Below are 19,762 nucleotides of genomic sequence, written 5' to 3' on the forward strand. Positions count from 1 at the left end.
ACGTCCGAGAGCCTATGGAGTTCCCAGAAAAATAAATATTTTTTCAGTTGGAAAACGATGAATTTAGAAGTGAAAAGTCTAGAAAAGTATGTTTGGTTATTTTAGGTGCTTTAGATTATGTTAATGCCAGAATAACACCAAGAAAGGATAGGATAATAACAAAAAGAAAAAAGTTAACCTATTCCGGTTCTCAGTTCAAAATTGGGAAAGTTAAGGAATGTGAAGACGAGGAAAAATCCAATTGAGTGTATTGGAATGGAGTAATTTGGGAATGAAAAGCATTGTTGTACGAGAATAGTGGAAAAGCGTGAGTAAATTCTTTCTTTTCATTGAATATGGAGGGAAAATTCATTGAGTCGAATAAAAATGAGTAAGATGAATCATTGTGGATCAATGCACGTCATTTTCACATTAAATAGGTGAGGCTAAGATAGTAGATTGAATTGGTTTGGAAAGAAAAATAAAAGATAAATAAATAAATAAATAAATAAATAAGTGAGATGGTTATATGTCAATTTCCCATTAAACTAGTGGGCTAAAAGGCATGTGTTAGAGGGCGTAGGAGAAGGGAAAGTTATGTGGAAAATGGATTGTTGGCAGAGCAAGTAAGGAAGTTACAAATACAGAAAGATAAAAGTTAGTAAAAGAAGGTAAAAAGGGGAAAAGAAAGTGGGCGTTGAGGAAAAGAGAAGAGGGGGACATGCAAGTGACAAAAGAAAGGAATGTAAAGGGGAAAAGGTAATTGAATGAAATATTTTTGTTGACAATTGGCCGCAGTAAAGAAAGCATATGTTCCGGGTGGACGTGTATAGCTAGATACCATCGGACAACCGAGAGGAATTCCAGAAGAATTTAAAGCTAGGAATGAAATTAAGTCTGGATTAGAATCGATATTTATCTGGATAACTCCGAAAAAGAACGCAGAATGGATTAATTACATTTATTACAACCAACGACGTTTTATTAATTACATTAACGAGGCCTTTAGTGCAGTAGGAGAGCAAAGCGATTTTCTCTTAGCCAGTAAAGGAGGCGTGTGTCATATGATATAGGAGGAATGCTGTACTTATATACCTTTAAATACATCCGAAGCAGGAAGCTTCACAAAAGCACTGTCAAAAATTCGTGAGTTGAGCAATGAAGTGACAGTAAATACTGAAAAGAACAGTATCTCTTTTGATTGGTTCTCGTCTACATTTGGGTACTGGGGTAGTCTGTTAGCGAAAGGGGAAATTTTTGTGCTAACTGTCGTAATAATTATGTGTTTGTTGTGTTTCTGTGCCATACCTATTCTTAAAAGAGGAATGCTTAAGACTTTTGGAGAACAAATGACAGTAGTGGCAATACTAGGGTGGCAGAAGCTCAATGAGCACAGTTAGTGATTAAATATCCAAGCCTATTCCTAAGTGAGGAAGAACAGATGACTAAACTAAATTCAACGCCTTGAATTTTATCTGGCAACGTTGATAGTCAGTCTACATTATAATAAAAAATGGAGCATCTGCGGAAAGAGAGACATATGATGATCTGGACTGAATACGATATCAATTAGCACTACTGTTAAACACGTAACACACTATATAGCACTAGGAATAACAGCAACAAATATATTGGTTTCTGATTGTGATTCTTTTGTTGGTATGTCACACTGCCGGGGAGCAAGCTGCTGTCTGGGATGGTCAGGATGCATCGTCGCTTCCGGGTTTTTGGCTGCATGGAAACTGAGCGTGATGCCTGCTGGGATGAACACTCACTCCAACATCTGACTTCACGACACCCGTTGACGAATACGACAATGCATGGTCTTCAAATTGTTCACGGGGGTCAGGCCAAAGGCCAATGTGGATATCACTATCCAGTCATGCACTCATCTTGGAATGTATCGACGACTGTTACCGAAATTTGTTATCACTCACTTATCAGTTCATTTATTCATTTACCTTTATCACGTACCGATCAACCGTCGACGGTCCGCGTGTATAATCCAGTGTGTACGGATAAAGATAAATGAAGGGGGGGGGTTAGTGCATGGGTCAGATGTTTGGAGTGTTGGGGGTTTTTGTAAATGAAACATGAACAATGAAAGTTAGAATGATCACAGCAGGCTGACCGCCAGAATTTTATTTTATTTTCGATTTGCGTAAACTCTGTCCGTGTATTGATGTCTATGATTTGTAATACTTTACCACTACTCTGTATTCATTTTTGATTTTAATTTCTGTTCAAAGTGGGAGTATGAACTCCCAAAAGGGGGGATAAGGTAACAGAAGAGAAAAAAAAAAAAAAAAAAAAGGGGGGATATGTTGTGGTAAATACACTTGCAAATGTAGAATAGACTTGCATACATGTAGAAATTTAGAAAGACTTGCTTACAGTAGTGGGAAACGGTCGGGTAGACATCCTTGAAGATACTCTTGGCAGACATTAAGTTTCCTTGAAGATAGCGTGCAAGGGACGGGACGCTCTGTACTTGATACGTGATACAGGACCGCCTTTTGGGGTGTACTCAATCGAAGCCTAATCGTCACTACCAGCTTTAAATACATTGTCATGTTCCTAGCTCTGTGAGATCTTTATTGACGCATCAATAAAGTGACATCTCCCTCCGTAACGAGGCTGGCTCCTGTCTATTTCTTTTATCCACTTATGAGAAGACTTTCTCTCGATTATCGGACCTCCAATTTCTACAACATTGATTATAAATACTGAAAATTCTCCCTCTTCTTTCGCTTACGGCCATACTACCCTGAACGCAACCACTTGCAGGTGTGTGATTGCGAGTAGACGGCTGCAGTAGGGAGAGAAAGGCTCTCCCCATTCTTTGTTTTTCTTACTTTGAAGGTTTATTTGAAAGTTTTAAGTACTTTGATTTGTCTACTTTTTTCGTTTTTTGCGTCCCTAGCGGACTTGGTGTCTGTCTGGGGAGCCTTTTTGGGTTCTCTCCTTTTTTGAGAGGACAATGGACGGACAGCGTGGCGTCAATCAAGGAGTGGAGGCGAGCAGCCGAGTTGTAGATCTGCCTCCGGGGACTGATAGAAGGAATGAGGTGGCACTCGACAATGAGAAACCAACAACGTCGAAGAACTACGCTACAAACAAGGTATTTAAAAAGTCGAAAATTGTGAATGAAATCGGACTGGACACAAAGGAAAGGAGCATGGACAATGATTCTAACAAAGTAGCTCGATGTGAAGAGAAAGAAAGTGAGGCGGATGAGAATAATATGAACGGATCAATTAATAAAACAACGGATCTGATTGAGCAAGGACGGAATAATGATGCAGATAAAATGGACGATGGACTGGACGCGAGAAGAAGGAAGGAACATAACATACGTGATAAAGAAAAGAAGAATAACCAAGAAGAAAAAAAAGATATGGGGAATGTGAAAGGACTAAGACAAAGAAAATATTTGAGGGAACTAACAATGCTTTTAGAAACAGAGGGGAGTCAGAACATAGCACCAATTGACTTAATTAAGGAAATTGAGAGGATGGTGGGTGCAGGGAAACTACTCGGACTACGGCCTAAGCAAAATAATCAATATGAAGCAACGCTGGAAAACGAGGAGGCGTGCGAAGCTTTAGATGGAGGTCTTTTATACAAGGGAAATTTAATCCGGACAAAAAGACTTCAAGTGAACGAAATCATGGTCTCCTTTTTGCAACTGCCCCTGTTCATACCGGATGAAGAGGTGCTGGAGAAGCTACAGAGGTGGGGAGTGGACCCTGTCCTTCCATTGAGGCGGCGCTTCTACCCGGGCACATCCGTAGAAGACGGAACGAGGTTCATCAAAGCTAAATTCCCCAAGGATGTGGCCTCCCTGCCGTACTCCACCAGGTTCGAGACTCCGGACGGTCCCCTGTACTGCCGGGTGATTCACGACCGGCAGGTGAAAATCTGCCGGTTGTGCATGAACCCTGGTCACGTGCTGCGGGAGTGTCCGGAGTTCACGTGCAGGGAGTGCTTGCGGCAGGGTCACTACGCCCGGGAGTGCGACGCTCTAAAATGCCCAGACTGCTGCTGTGCACTCGCACGCTGCACTTGTGTTTCCTCTGCCGAGAAAGAGGGAGAAGTAAACGAGTCAGAGATAAACATGGAGACATCAAAGGAGGGGGATGAGGGTCCCTCCCAGGAACCGGCACCTGTAGAAGATCCCCCCTGTGCCCAACCCCCCGGACAACAGGCCTCAGAGCGCGAGGACTCAGGCATGGACATCGAAATTTTAACCGGAGCGGTTGAGACCGAGGCGGTGGGGGAGAGGGAGCAGAGAGAAGAGGAGACCCAGACGCACATGGAACTAATTAAAGAAGAACCATTGGATGAAGTTAAAAAAGGTAACTGTGACGTTTTAAACAAGTTGGGCAATTTTATGAGCAAGAGGAAAAGGTTAAAACCAAGTATTGACACGGACAAGGTATTACAAGCACGGGAGAGAAGAAGAAAGGCAAAACAAACAGAAATAACAGGAGGGAGATATGAGGTTTTACAGGATGATGGTGGCACATGATATATTTTTGGTTTTTATGTTTTGTCTGACTTGGATTATTTACTGCTACTTATTTAGTTCAATGGGGTGGAATTTTATTTCAATAAACATGAGGGGAGGGGTGAATCCCGAAAAATTACAGAAGTTAATCAGAGAGACTGACAAAAATGATATTATTTTATTGCAAGAAACGAACTGGACAAGTGTGATAGCGGAGGATTTTAGAAAGCGATGGGATGGGGAGGTTTTATTTAATAATTGTGAGGGAAGAGGTAGAGGAGTGGCTTTTTTAATTAAAAGGAATATGGTTGAGGAAGTAACAGAAATATATAATGATAAAAAAGGAAAAATACTAACTATAAGTGTTGGAGAAGGTAATGAGAAAATGAATGTTTGTAACATACATGCACCGAATGAAGAGAAAGAGAAAGTTGAATTTTTTATGAAATTAAAAGTTCTAATCGAGGCTTGGGGGGAAACTGTGGTTGCTGGGGATTTTAATATAGCACTACAGAAAGAAGATGTGGCAGATAATATAGTTTTTAGAGCAGAAAGGGGAAGAAAGGAACTAATACAGGTAATGGAAGAACTCGATTTAATAGATGTATGGAGAGAAAGGAATAAAGGAGTTAGAAAGTTTAGCAGAAGACAAATTGTTTTAGATGAAATTAAGCAAAGCAGAATTGATATTGTTTTGGCAAAAAGTAGTTTTATGGAGAATTTTAAAAGTATTTACTACAGAAGATGTAATTTTAGTGATCATGACTTTATTGTTTTTAATATAGATCTGAATAAAATAGAGAAGGGGCCGGGGGTATGGATTTTAAATACAAAAGTCTTAAAAGACAATTTTTATCAAATGGAAATAGAAAATATAATTGTGAACAGCATAAAGAACATGACAAAGTATGAAAGTAACTTGGGAATATGGTGGGACAATCTAAAGTATGATATTAAAAGACATTCGATTTTGTTTTGTAAAAAACTGAGAAGACAGGAAAGGGGGAGAGAAGAAAAGTTACGAAAAGAACTAGAAGAGGAACTAAAACAAAGTGATGGGAAAAATGAAAACACGAATAAAATTATGGAGATAGAAGATGAACTTAAAAAAATAGAAGAAGAGAAATTCCAGGGAGCTATGATAAGAAGTAGAGCGAAATATATGATTGAAGGCGAACGATGCACAAAGTTCTTTTTTGAACTAGAAAAAAACAGACAGAAAACGGAAGAAATTAAATGTATTAAAAATGGAGAAGGAAAGAGATTGACAGATAAGGACAATATTTTAAAGGAAATAAAAAGATTCTATACCAACTTATTTTCAAAACAAGGTGTGGAAGAGGGTGCAAAAGATTTTTTATTGAATAATATTAAGAGTAAAGTAAGTAAGGAAGATAAAACAATGTGCAATAGAGACATCAATAGTGAAGAAATAGAGAGAGCCATAGATGAGATGAAAAACGGCAGGAGTCCTGGTCTGGATGGCTTACCATGTGAATTTTACAAGGTTTTTAAAGGTTCTCTTGTTCCTGTTTTAAGACAAATGTATGAAGAAGTGTGGAAAGGAGGGGCTCTCAGCTCAAGGATGTCAAGAGGTTTAATTAAAATTATATATAAAAAGAAAGGGGACAGGGAAGAGCTGCAGAATTTTAGACCCATAAGCCTTTTAAATTGTGACTACAAGATTTTGGCGAAGATAATGGCAAACAGACTGAAGCGGGTCTTACCAACAGTCATCCAAACTAACCAGGCTTATGCGGTAAAAGGCAGAGACATCTCAGACACAATTAATGGTGTGAGGGACAAAGTCTGGTACATGGAGAAGGCAGGAGTCAGTGGCTTTTTAATTAATGCAGACTTAGAAAAAGCGTTTGATAGGGTAGAGCACGATTTTCTATTTGCGGTTTTAGAAAGATTTGATTTTGGAGAAAACATAATCCGGTGTCTGAGATGTCTCTACGCTGATGCCAAGAGTTGTGTCAAATGCAATGGTTTTTTAACAGATTTTATTCCTTTAACCAGGTCAATAAGACAGGGCTGTCCACCGTCAGCAATACTTTACTCTTTGGTTGCAGAACCTTTAGGACTTGCGATCAATGCTGACAATGGAATAAAAGGGGTAAAGATTGAAGGTTTTAAGAATTTTAACACAGAAACCAAAATTTATCAATATGCAGATGACACAACCCTAATTTTAAAAGATGAGCACAGCATTTTTAAAGCGTTGGATGCCATAGAAATATACAGCCGGGGTTCAGGAGCTCGGATGAATGTTGGCAAAACTGAGATTTTAAAATTAGGAAAGCAAACCGCCTTGTCAAGGACACTGCCTTTTAAAGAAGTAAAAGATAACCTTAAAATTCTGGGGGTGAGAATAGGGCCAAATGAAAAAGAAACTACGAAACTGATGTGGGAGGAGACAATCGGGAAAATAAGAAATAGATTGGCATTTTGGAAAAGGAGAAGTCTTACTCTGAAGGGAAAAATTTTAGTTGTTAATACACTGTTTTTATCCAAAATATGGAGTGTCCTTGGATCAGTGTGTTTGCCATTACCCACAGTTAAAATTCTGAAGCAGTATGTGACTGATTTTATTTGGGATGGTAAGCCAGCTAAAATAGCCTATGAGACTCTGATTGGAAGGGTGGAGGAAGGCGGTCTGGGATTGCTCGATCCATCCATAAGACTGAAGGCTTTAAGAATAAAAACTGTTAAAAATTTCATGAGGGAGGGAGACAAAGAATCGACACGAATTCTGGAATACTTTTTAGACAAAACTTTTAAAATGGGGCCTTCAGCCTTGTGGATGAAAACAAAAGAATATATGACAAACGGCATCCCAGATTTTTATAGGGAAGTTTTAAGGGCTTGGAGTGATTTTATAGGACATGTAGTTTTTAAACCGGAGGGAAAGGAAGAAATTTTAAATCAACCCTTGTTCTTAAATCCGAATTTACGAATTGGAGGAGGGAACTTTTACAAGCACTGGTTTGACGCAGGATTCCGAAAAATCAGAGATCTTTTGTACGAGGTCAGACCGGGATTCTTGCCATTTCAGGCTTTCATTGACGAGATTGGTGCAACAGTAGACGAATGTAATGAAGAAAAAATCAGAAATGAGTACATGACAATAAAAAAAGCAGTTCCTAAAGAATGGTGCACAATTATAGAAAGAAATGAAAAGAAACAAGAGGAAGGTCCAATGAGAATAGAGATGAAGGACACAGGGACACCTTTTAGTGCTCTTGTTTTAAAAGACTTCTATTCTGTTTTTAGAGAAATGGCTTTTATACAACCGAGAGCAAATTCTTATTGGGAAAAGATGTTTGTAGATTTTAACACAAAAGATGTGTGGAGAAACATCAGAACCGGTTTGAAATGCCCTTCGTTAGAAAATTTTGATTTCCTTTTAGCCCACAACTGTGTTTTTAATGAAATGAGACTTTTTAAGATGGGACTTGCGAGGGATGAAACATGCAAAATATGCAAGAAGGAGAAAGAGGGCTTAAAGCATATGTTCTTTAACTGTGAAGAACTGAAAAAACTGACCGCAGTGCTTAAGGAAATGACGAAAGGTTTTGGACAGAATGAGCAGTATGTTGATGAAAATTGGGAGAAGATGTTTTTATTTGGGATGATACAAGGTAAAAAAGGAAAAAATAACCAGGCACTCAATATAGTTTTGTCAGTGGCTAGGCATACAGTGTGGGTAAGAAGAACGGTTTTGAAGAATAAAGGACGGAAACTGGATATATGCAAACTGTTTGAAAGCAAATTGAAAAGAATAATGGAAGCACTGTATGTCTATTTTAATAATAACGGAATTTTAGAGGTTTTTAACAAAATATTTGTTCTTACTAATCCTTTTGTGCAAATAACTTGGGAGGGTGTAAGAATAAGTTTACCAGATGTGATGTAATCGACGTGCCTGTTTGTGTTTTAGCTCTATTACAATCTTTGAAGATGTATTTTACAAGTTGTTTATGATCACTGCACAAAAAGTACTTTATGAATTATGCGACACAGTGTGCTCTGAATTTACACATAATTTGTTTTAACATTAATGCACGAATGTTGTTGTACGAGTGTTAGATGACCACGTTTTGTGCATAAGAAGAAAGAGAAAGAAAAAAAAAAAATAAATAAATAAATAAAAAAAAATCTCGTCCGATCTCGGAAGCTAAACAGGGTCGGGCCTGGTTAGTACTTGGATGGGAGACCGCCTGGGAATACCAGGTGCTGTAAGCTTTTTACTTCCAGCAAAGTTTTTGGTATTTTTTCTGGCCTCGGAGCAGCCCCTTTTGGACGGATTTGCATTCTTTCACAACCTGTTTGCAAAACAAATAAATGAAGAATTACGCACATATTAAACCCCTGTTGTTTTATAAATGGCTACCCCTCTTGGCAAACAGTGGCGTTGCAACTTCCGCGGTGTTGATTATAAATACTGAAAATTCACCCGCTTCTTTCGCTTACTGATGGAGTTGTATTTATCCTACAGTTGACATTTAATATGTTATATGTGTTCTCAGCCATTTTTGAAGAGTTCTCAGCCCGTAAACTAAACTCCAGGGCCATGAGTTGTGTTTTTACAGACTGTGTTTTGTTCTCACATACCAACGGATGTACCCTGACCTATGACCTCTTCATGCCATAACTCAAGATTGTTTTTCACCAAAGAGCCTGGGAAAAAGGAGTTTCCCAGGACCAAGGTCACCTGTCATCATTGGATGGAAAGCAGACCTTCGAAAGAAGACTAATCAACTCTACGTAGCAAAGGCAAAAACTGAATATTAGAAGGGAGGTTTTTCGAGGAGACTCTCAGAGCCAGAGCCGAGATTTCTTCAGAGCCCAGCTAGCGAGCAAGCGAGGCGGAGATCCGTAACAGCTCGATCTCCGGGGCTCTCAATATGATGATTAATAAAGTAACTAATTATAAAGAAAAAAAAAAAAAAAAAAGGGAGAGAGAAACATAAAGGGGAAAGTTAATTAAATATTAAGAGAGATAATTTGGTGAAAATTAAGTGAGACTAACCTTAATACAATAGATTGGAAAAAAAAAAACTTACTTTTTCAATATTGAACTGTTTTAAATCTAGAGTAAGTAAATGGGTAGAGTGGAGCACATTATAGAGTGCTTTTGAAGATCTTCATTGACTTGAAATGCGTTGTTTAGATGCAAACCATTTGCGATTTATGGCATTACCTTTGTGGAAATACCGTAATGTATCCTAAAAAGGAGGATAACGAATATACAGGGCCATATAGTGAACCGCGTCGATTAATGGCTGCTGCCTCTTTACTGAGGAAGGAAGAGCAGGCACACAGTAATACGCCTCGCTCCACGCCGCCCCCACAATATGCCAAATATCATTCACATGCGCTAATACCCCCCAGGCCATTTACCCACTTCCGAGGAGAAGCCGTGAAGAGGGTAGGGTTTTACCGCCCGATTCTCAATGGCTAAAAGGCCAAGTGGACCCCCTTATTGACAGAGTAAAACATAGATATAGATAACGAGAAACTGATTAATCCTGAGTAGGTCAGATCATGGGTCATAGCACGGCCTTGGCAGTGATTAATTAAAAAGGGAGTTATTTTTCTGGGTTGAATAATGGTTTTAAATCTAGAAGGGGGATTCACACGTGACACCGAGCAAGCTGTGAATAATAAAAAAAAAAAAAAAAAGAGGTGAATATGAGGACGCAGGAATTAAGTGGACACTAAATTAAGGAGAAGATAAGGTTATAGTTATAGTTGATACAATATTTACACAGAAATATTTGCATGTAAGATGTTACATACAGTTGAGATTTGTGTAATATGCATTTGGTGAAAAATAGTCAAAACATGTGACAGTAATTTTATAGATAAGCTATAAAAATAAAAGAAAATTATATAAAGGATGAAAATCTATTTGAAGGCAAATGAACATAGACATAACATATTGTTTTGCTTTAGAACAAGAAATGAGAGAATTGCAAAGTATTACAATAATAAATTCGACTACAAAAATACTGTAGTGATACAAAAACTACACTATTTTGTTGCCATAATGAGAAATATTATAGACTAAAAAAAAAAAAAATATATATATATATATATATATATATATATATATATAAAGGAAGGAAACGTTTGATTTTACAGCAAAAGTGTTGCTCTAACGATGTTTTTGAGTTTCAGAATTTTGGTTCTTGTCTCATTTGGACTCAACAATCCGCTGAGGAGAAAATGGAGGAACAGTGAGAAAAAAAAGTAGCATTACTAACGATGATGAAGATATTTGAATGGGATGAACGATGGTAAGTGAAACACCAATTTTTATGATATTAAAGGAATATGTCAACAATAAAGGCGTTACAGGTGAGAACCAGAAAAGTTTTGTGTTCATATTCGGCCGGTACGAACCATAACTATGATGAGTAGATCTCATCTTGTTGGAATCCATCACAGCGATCATCGAGCAGCGATTGGAGGACACCCTGAACTGGTTGCAAGCCAATTGCAGGGCACACAAAGATAGACAATTCACTAGCTCATTCACACATAGGGACAATTTGGACCAGTCAGTCCACTTGAAATGCATGTTTTTTGAAAGAGGAAAGTAAACCGTAACAATGAGAGCATGCAGGCTGGCTGGAACACACACACCTGTTCCCAGGTCCTTAGTAATGCCGCACACGTGCTGGCCACTGCGCCACCGTGCTGCACACACATATATAATATATATCTCATCTCATCTCAGCAGCTGCACCGCTTATCCTCAGTAGGGTCGCGGGGGTGCTGGAGCCCATCCCAGCAATCATCAGGCAGTGGGCAGGGGACACCCTGGTATATATGATTTTTTTTAAACTGAACTATCAATAATGATAATATGATAGGAATTTTGAATTCCGTGTACTAGCTTGCTAAAAGATTTATAGATCTTGGCAGAACCCCTGAAATTTGGTGATACAAAGATCGAACTTATAAATCGGTGACAAATATAGTAGATATCTGCGTATTCATTCAGTTTTGATCATCGAATTATTAATTTATTTTCTGCATTTGTTGATGGTAATTGCGAATAACAGGCTTGTCTTTTTCCATTTTTCTACTTACTGTACTTTTCTTTAACATCTTAGTACAACATAATTCGTGATATCAATCATCAAAGCAAATGAGCCGTTTGAAAGCAAGCTCTCTTTGATGAATTGAACAAGGAAAAAAGCCGTTTGTCTAATAAAAAGACTGACCTTCGCTCGACAAGAATTACCAACAACAATGACGTAATCTCGAAGCGACGAGATCTCATTAGTGAAGATCGGCGTGCAGGAAAATAAAAAAAAAAAAAAACTCGTACAGCAAATTCAAAATAACGACAAAGCTTGTAATGCGTTAAATCTTTGTTAAAGAGTAAACTAAATGATAATGAAAATTTAAAGGAAAAAAAAAGGTTGCGTACCCAGCATAAATGATGCGTCTTGGACAGGTAAGCGGGAAAATGAAAACACTGAGTGTATAATACAAGATAATTATACAGAATAGTATAAAAAGAAAGAATATTTGAGTGAACAACTAATCATTTTTCGTTGAAAATGCGAATAGCAAAGGGTAATAACTTTAAGACGTGTAGTTTTGCTCTTAATAAAGAAAGGACGATTAAAGCAATGAAGCTGACTAAAAATGGTCCATAATTTTAGTGTCAATCTTCTTGTTCGTAAATGGACAAATTCAAAAGAGGCGTAAGACGTAAAAAGATTATTTCCTTAGTTGTTCTCGTATTACAAAAAAGAAAATTCGAGACTAGAAATAATTAATAACGTAGCTGAAGCTATTTCAGTCAATGAATGAAATGTTTCCTTTAAACAAAGGAAAAAAGAAACGTATTAATAGTCGGACCAGATCATGTTGATCTGTATAGCCTTGGTCACGGGGGATCTTGAAGGGCTGCTTAAAACAAAGACTAATGCGTAGAAGCAAAGATTGTTGCGCAGAATAAAAGATATGAATGAACAAAATAAATACACTCAACAAAATGGTTCATGAGTGACGGGTATGTATTGCTCTATATTGAATCAATAACAAAAGATTGATTATGATTACAGAGAGAAGAAAATACAATTAGAAAAGTTATGACATTAAGTTCGATTTGGCATTTTTAGAGATTTTTTAGATCTTTTGAGATTTTTGATGTTTAGATAGTGTGTGGGTTTGGAATTTTGACAAATTTAGCCCAAAGGACAATGATTACACACTGATTTTTTTTTTTAGAATGAGTGTTACGATTGACAAGTGATAAGCAAATGTGTAACAAATACTGACTTATGGTTTGGTTAAGTTAAAAGGAAACGGTTTCTATGGAAGAGCATTTTTACAGTAGAAGACAATAAGAAACTGATCAATCTTGAAGAGAGTCATAGGAAATAAAAGTAACGGATTAGTTGATTTCGAGACATATCGGGCTAATTTAAGAATAATTGCATGGGAAATAAATGGGTAGAAATTGATTAAACTAAGATAATGTCTACTAGTACTTAAATTTAGAGAAAAATTTAAGACATAGAGTAATCCGGCCAATTTACTAAAAAAAAAATCCCACTACGTAAGCACAGTGGAATTAACGAGACTCTCAAGTGCCAGTGAATTCCGCAAAAAGACTCTTTCTAAGTCTCCAAAGGACATATAAATCTGTCAAAAAGAGGCCATGGACTAATTTGCTGAAAGAGCCAAAGACATCAGTCATCCATTGTCTGCGCCGCTTATCAACAGCGAGGCCAAGGGAGTGATATGGAGCACATCCCAGCTAGGCTCATAAACAACGAGCTCAAGGGAGTGGGGGTAACACACACGGCGAGACGTAAAGTGTTGGGCCTGCGGTCGAAAGGTCACATGTCCTTTGAATGTGAAGAAGAAAGCTCTGCTGAGCAACACCAAACAGCGTGACTAGGCCAAGATAGTATTCAGACATAAAGTCAAATAGATAGATAGATAGATAGATAGATACTTTGTTCATCCCCGAAGGGAAATTCACATTTCCAGCAGCATCCCTGAGCTGAGAACAAACAATCGAGAACAATCGAAAATAACACGGGAGCTGCTGGAGTGGCTGCCATTCGTGACGGCGCCGGAAGAAACGATTCAATTTGAATCATGTACAAACAAACAAACAAAATATTATTGCATATGGTAGCAGTTCTTTTATCGAGCAAAATATAGAGTGGTTTTCGAGTGCCCTCTTGGAAACAAATGAAAATCATGGAACTTCAATGGACGCTCAGATGCCAATTTTTGAACGCTCATTGCAAATCCTGTTGCGTTTTTGCTTTGGAAAATAATTGTTCATAAGTATGAAACTGATTGTGCTTACTTGAATAATGATTTGTGTTTATGGTAACTGTGTGTACAAAATAATGTATGCCATAGCAGCAGTATTCTTACCTGACCCACTCAAGTCACTGTTTAAACAGCATAACTGGCTTATGGATAGATGCGTACCGCATATCTCGTTGTGCAAAAAGAAGAGCATCAAATGGCAAGACTTGGAAAAATTAGTGTACAAAGGAGAAAGGCTCTTTTCTGGTCGGTGACAGTGCAGTCAGAAGTACACTTAATAGAAGAACAAGAATGACAAATCTTTTTAACCGGAGAGGACGAGGAATTCCCGAGAAATTATGGTCTCAGGGGCCTACTGACGTGGGCCTTGTAAAAGGGGCATCCCCTGTAGTAGTCAGACCAAAAACAGGGCATCGCCCTAGAATAAAACAATATCCACTCAAGCCAGATGCTATGGCTGGGATACAACCAGTGATTGAAAATTTAATAAAAGCAGGGGTGTTAGTGGAATGTGCCGACTCCCCAGTAAACACGCCACAACATGCACTCTTGGTTAATATCGTGGACCTATAACAACTCTGTGACAGTGACTGTGCCACCAAATGCCACCATTGTGATGTCCATACCGATAACCTCTTTAAAAGGGTTCCAGTGAGGCAGTCTAGGGAGACAGCCAACACATATTACTGGGCAAGGGTGGGAGGAGTACTGGTGGTACGTGTTTGGACACGGAGCGTTCCAAGGGTGGGAGTATTTGGTTATAACGGAAGCAGGGGAGTACTGGACCCCAGGGGACAGCTCTGAGGCCCAGTATTTCAAAAAATCGGGTTAAATTGCAGCATCAAGGAAGCAATTTACAACTGACTATAACCGTTACAAACCAGACAATTCGACCTCCGGGATCAGATTTTTTTTAACAGCACGTGCTGGGGTTTCACGTTATGGGCCTGGTCCTCGGGCATGGACCCCTTTTTCCCGGTCGTAGTGTGTGTAAATGACAGTATGAAATCGACTGATCAGCCAAAATTAAGTAACTACTCTGTAACGACAAATATCACATCAGTAAGCATGTCAGTCGAAGACATTAATGGGTGGTTCAAAGTTACCACAGGAATTTCAAGGATAGATAACAACTGGTTGCTAATGGCTGAGCAGGCGGCACATGCTGTCATGAATGATTGTGTTGTGTGTAGTCTGAATGATATACAATGTCACCGAATGTTGACAGTCAATATAACATTTAAACCACTCTCCCGGAGTGACATCTGGTGGTGGTGTGGAGAAGACAAGTTGTATGATAGACTACCGTACAATACCACGGGATTGTGTGCATCTGTGTCTCTTATTTTACCTGTGTCTATAACCGCCACCACAATCCCTGAATTGCTAACATCTGTGAAGAGCTTGTTATCACATGCATGGAAAAGTAAAGGTCTACCTATGCCTGGAGTGACAATGATCCTACATACATCGACAGTATCGGTGTTCCAAGAGGCGTACCAGATGAATACAAATTAGCAGATCAAGTAGCAGCGGGTTTTGAATCTTTGATTTGTTATTGGTGTACAATTAATAAAAATGTTGACAGAATAAACTATATCCATTTCAATGTGCAGAAGTTAGGAAACAAAACAGAACAAGGTTTCGCCGCCATACACGAGCAACTCTCTGCTACCTCCCTCATGGCTTTCCAGAACCGGATTGCTGTTGATATGCTACTGGCTGAAAAGGGAGGGGTCTGTTCTATCTTTGGTGACCAATGTTGCACGTTCATACCGAACAACACGGCAGCAGACGGAAGTCTGACAAAGGCCCTGGAAGGCCTCAGGTCACTTAACAACAAGATGAAAGACCACTCAGGAGTTGACACATCAATGTGGGATGGTTTTGGAGATACGTTTGGAAAATATAAAAATATTAATATATGGCTATAGCTGTTTTTGCGGCAATTCTCACATTGTGTGGATGTTGTTGTATTCCGTGCATAAGAACATTGCTAACGAGACTAATTACAACAGCTCTTGCCCCAATGCAGGCAAAGATGGTACCTTTGTATGCTCTGTTGCCCTCGGACACCGATGCTGACGATGACTCTGGCAATTACCATAAAAATGACGATGGTGAAAATTGTAATGACACAAATGTTGATGATGATTGCCTGTCTCTGCATTTTCATGATTTTTACTCAGATCCTGGTCATTATGACGACAACCTCTAAGTGTAACAACTGTTGTTGTGTTCATGATTTCTCTGTTGAAAATCGTATTGCGAAGTGACAGTTGAATGAAGTATTATATCACCTGTAGGGTAAAGAGGAGGGAATGATGGAGTTGTATTTATCCTACAGTTGACATTTAATATGTTATATGTGTTCTCAGCCATTTTTGAAGAGTTCTCAGCCCGTAAACTAAACTCCAGGGCCATGAGTTGTGTTTTTACAGACTGTGTTTTGTTCTCACATACCAACGGATGTACCCTGACCTATGACCTCTTCATGCCATAACTCAAGATTGTTTTTCACCAAAGAGCCTGGGAAAAAGGAGTTTCCCAGGACCAAGGTCACCTGTCATCATTGGATGGAAAGCAGACCTTCGAAAGAAGACTAATCAACTCTACGTAGCAAAGGCAAAAACTGAATATTAGAAGGGAGGTTTTTCGAGGAGACTCTCAGAGCCAGAGCCGAGATTTCTTCAGAGCCCAGCTAGCGAGCAAGCGAGGCGGAGATCCGTAACAGCTCGATCTCCGGGGCTCTCAATATGATGATTAATAAAGTAACTAATTCTAAATAACCGATTCTCTATGTCTTCTTTTATTACAGAGCGTTTTATTAAAAATGTTGGGGACATGAACCTAACACTTACGGCCATACTACCCTGAACACGCCCGATCTCGTCCGATCTCGGAAGCTAAGCAGGGTCGGGCCTGTTTAGTACTTGGATGGGAGACCGCCTGGGAATACCAGGTGCTGTAAGTGTTGGAGAAATTGGAGGTTCGATAATCGAGAGAAAAGTCTTCTCATATGTGGATAAGGAAAATGGACAGGAGCCAGCCTCGTGGAGGGAGATACAACTTTATTGATGCGTCAATGAAGATCTCAGAGAGCTGGGAACATGACAATGTATTTAAAGCTGGTAGTGACGATTAGGCTTCGATTGAGTACACCCCAAAAGGCGGTCCTGTATCACGTATCAAGTACAGAGCGTCCCGTCCCTTGCACGCTATCTTCAAGGAAACTTAATGTCGCCAAGCGTATCTTCAAGGATGTCTACCCGACCTTTTCCCACAACTGTAAGCAAGTCTTTCTAAATTTCTACATGTATGCAAATCTATTCTACATTTCTACATGTATGCAAATCTATTCTACATTTCTACATGTATGCAAATCTATTCTACAAATGCAAGTGTATTTACCACAACATATCCCCCCATTGGGATTTTATACTCCCATTCTGAACAGAAATTAAAATCAAAAATGAATACAGGGTAGTGGTAAAGTATTACAAATCATAGACATCAATACACGGACAGAGTTTACGCGAATCGAAAATAAAATAAAATTCTGGCGGTCAGCCTGCTGTGATCATTCTAACTTTCATTGTTCATGTTTCATTTACAAAAAACCCCAACACTCCAAACATCTGACCCATGCACTAACCCCCCCTTCATTTATCTTTATCCGTACATACTGGATTATACACGTAGACCGTCGACGGTTGATAGGTACGTGATAAAGGTAAATGAATAAATGAACTGATAAGTGATAACAAATTTTTGGTAACAGTCGTCGATACATTTCAAGATGAGTGCATGACTGGATAGTGATACAGTGTACACATTGGCCTTTGGCCTGACCCCCGTGAACAATTTGAAGACCATGCACTGTCGTATTCGTCAACGGGTCTCATGAAGTCAGATGTTGGAGTGAGTGTTCATCCCAGCAGGCATCACGCTCAGTTTCCATGCTGCCAAAAACCCGGAAGCGACGATGCATCCTGACCATCACAGACAGCAGCCTGTTCCCCGGCAGTGTGACATAGCAACAAAAGAATCACAATTGGAAATCAATATATTTGTGGCGGTTATTCCTAGCGCTATATAGTGTTTTGCGTGATTAACACTAGTGCTACTTGATATTGCTATTAGTGCAGATCATCATTTGTGTCTCTTTCCGCAGATGCTCCATTATTTAATGTAATGTAGACTGACTGTTAATGTTGCCAGATAAAATTCAAGGTGTTGAATTTAGTTGAGTCATCTGTTCCTCCTCACTCAGGAATAAGCTTGGATATTCAATCACTAACTGTGCTAATTGAGCTTCTGCCACCCTAGCATTAGCCACTACTGTCATTTGTTCTCCAAAAGTCTTAAGCATTCCTCTTTCAAGAATAGGTATGGCACAGAAACACAACAAACACATAATTATTACGACAGTTAGTACAAAAATTTCCCCCTTCGCTAACATACCACCCCAGTACCCAAATGTAGACGAGAACCAATCAAAAGAGATACTGTTCTTTACAGTATTTACTGTCACTTCATTGCTCAACTCACGAATCTTCGACAGTGCTTTTGTGAAGCTTCCTGCTTCGGCTGTGTTTAAAGGTATATAAGTACAGCATTCCTCCTTTATCATATGACACACGCCTCCTTTACTGGCTAAGAGAAAATCGAGGGCCTGACGATTCTGCCAGGCCATCCTAGATGTCTCATGTAACTGTTCTCCTATTGCACTAAAGGCCTCGTTAGTGTAATTAATAAAACGTTGCTGGTTGTAATAAATGTAAATAATCCATTCTGCGTTCTTATTCGGAGTTATCCAGATACATATCGATTCTAATCCAGACTTAATTTCATTCCTAGCTTTAAATTCCTCTGGAATTCCTCTCGGTTGTCCGATGGTATCTAGCTATACACGTCTACCCGGAACATATGCTTTCTTTACTGCGGCCAATTGTCAACAAAAATATTTCATTCAATTACCTTTTCCCCTTTACATTCCTTCCTCTTGTCACTTGCATGTCCCCCTCTTCTCTTTTCCTCAATGCCTACTATCTCTCCCCCTTTTTACCTTCTTTTACTAACTTTTATCTTTCTGTATTTGTAACTTCCTTACTTGCTCTGCCAACAATCCATTTTCCACATAACTTTCCCTTCTCCTACGCCCTCTAACACATGCTTTTTAGCCCACTAGTTTAATGGGAAATTGACATATAACCATCTCACTTATTTATTTATTTATTTATTTTTTTGTCTTTCCAAACCAATTCAATCTACTATCTTAGCTTCACCTACTTAATGTGAAAATGACGTGCATTGATCTACAATGATTCATCTTACTCATCTTTATTCGACTCAATGAATTTTTCCTCCATATTCAATGAAAAGAAAGAATTTACTCACGCTATTCCACTACTTTCGTATAACAATGCTTTTCATTCTCAAATTACTCCATTCCAATTCACTCAATTGGATTTTTCCTCGTCTTCACATTCCTTAATTTTCCAATTTTGAACTGAAAACCGGAATAGGTTAACTTTTTTCTTTTTGTTATTATTCTATCCTTTCTTGGTGTTATTCTGGCATTAACATAATCTAAAGCACCTAAAATAACCAAACATAATTTTTCTAGACCTTTCACCCCTAAATTCATCGTTTTCCAACTGAAAAAACATTTATTTTTCTGGGAACTCCATAGGCTCTCGAACGTTATGTTGCACACCCTTAGCTTCAAAACGATTTCTAAAAAAAACGAACGTTTTCGATTCCTAACGAGACGTGCTATCGGTTCTATCTAAAACAATACATTTTAAACCGTCTTCCTCTTTAAAAAACGTTTTTCTCGTCTCAATGAGCACTGTATTGTTCCCTTTTTCCTTTTCCTTCGATATTTTTCTGTTAACCCTTTCAGTTACGTGGGCCGCTTAAACGCCAGCGCTGGACAACCATATAAGACAA

At 38.8% G+C, this 19,762-nt stretch overlaps 1 non-coding gene across 1 annotated transcript; it reads left to right on the forward strand.

Annotated features, from left to right (window-relative positions):
* Positions 1-16,662: 16,662 nt before the first annotated feature.
* Positions 16,663-16,781, forward strand: LOC148375781 (5S ribosomal RNA). The gene has a single exon (XR_015847752.1). It is a non-coding gene; the product is annotated as a 5S ribosomal RNA (ribosomal RNA).
* The last annotated feature ends 2,981 nt before the right edge of the window (positions 16,782-19,762 follow it).

This window comes from Urocampus carinirostris, chromosome 1 (assembly GCF_059441175.1).
Source record: "Urocampus carinirostris isolate Australia breed hairy pipefish chromosome 1, RoL_Ucar_1.0, whole genome shotgun sequence".
Lineage (NCBI taxonomy): Eukaryota > Metazoa > Chordata > Actinopteri > Syngnathiformes > Syngnathidae > Urocampus > Urocampus carinirostris.